This window comes from Eimeria mitis, genomic scaffold (genome assembly GCF_000499745.2).
Source record: "Eimeria mitis Houghton genomic scaffold, Emh_scaff1482, whole genome shotgun sequence".
Lineage (NCBI taxonomy): Eukaryota > Apicomplexa > Conoidasida > Eucoccidiorida > Eimeriidae > Eimeria > Eimeria mitis.
The window spans coordinates 7,945-9,242 of NW_013569436.1; positions in this window are offsets into that span (position 1 = coordinate 7,945).

Genomic DNA, 1,298 nt, shown 5'->3' on the forward strand with positions numbered 1-1,298 from the left:
GCAGTGCAACTGACTTGAATTTGTTGCAAAAAGCAGAACAGCTTTCTTATGAACTGTGCATCGTGACAGTGATTGTTGTTATTTCTTCTTCTTCTTTCCTCTCCCCTCTCTTTCTTCTTTTTTTCTTTTTGTTTAATTTCTCTTATTGTCTCTTCTTCCTTCATCATTCTTTTTCTGTCTTTTTTTCATTCGTCTTTCTGTGTTTGTTTCATCTGCATTTTGAATGCAATTTAAAACGCCCGTGTTTGGACTGTTACTGTAGCATTAGTTTATGCTTCTATTGCTTTCCCTGCTATCGCTGGTGTTTCTTTTGTTGCTGTGTTCAGCAGCTTTGAGTTCGTGCATGTGCGGCTGTTTGCCATTGATTCAAATTGAATACTACTAGGTATATTTATTCCATTTGTAAAATATTATTTTAATAAAGTTTTTGTTATTTTGTTTGTGCTGTGTATCTATTTTATTGATGCAGAAGAGTGGGTACTGATAGATGATCTAGACGAGCCCCCCCCAAGAACACAACACACCCTCAGTGTTGTTGATGGGGTTACAACAGGAGAACATCTGCTGCTTTTTGGTGGGCTGGTAGATGGAGCTGGAACAAATGACCTTTGGGCTCTTCGTCTTGCATCGAAAAACCCTTCATGGCACCGTATACAAGACGCCGCCGGAACACCACCGGCGACGCGCCATGGGTGTGTTGCTGCTGCTGCGTTTGCTGCTGTTTCCTCTTCCTCAAACAATATAATTCCTAATTATTCCTTTTCACCTGATCCTAGTCATTTTGCAGCTTTCCCTTCTATCCCTCCTTTCTATCACAGCTGACAGACGCAACGCCACTGGCATGTTCCTATATCTGTATTTGTTGTTTGTTTCGTGTTTCTCAACTAGTGCAACACCTGAGGGTACTTATCCGAAAAAGAAATAAAAAACTATCAAAATAATTCACTTATAAGTTGGGGTTTCTGTGTTTTTTGTTCTTCTCTCGGCAGACATTCAGCCTCCGTTTCAGGTTCGCTTTGCTTCATTTTCGGTGGAGTCGGAAAGCACTGGATGGGCTGGGAAGTTCCTTACTTCGGTATGACGAAAAACTTGTATATTTTCTGTATTTTCTGTTTTTTTTTTATCTCCAATGCAGTCTTTTGCAAAGGAATAACAAACAGTGAAGAAAATCCTTTTCTCTGAGTGTGTATTTTATTTTGGTTTTTGGTTTCTTCATAGTTTAATCGATGAATCTCTCTGCGATGCTTCTCTGCAGACATGAATGCATACGATATTGATGTGTCAACCTGGTTCTCTAT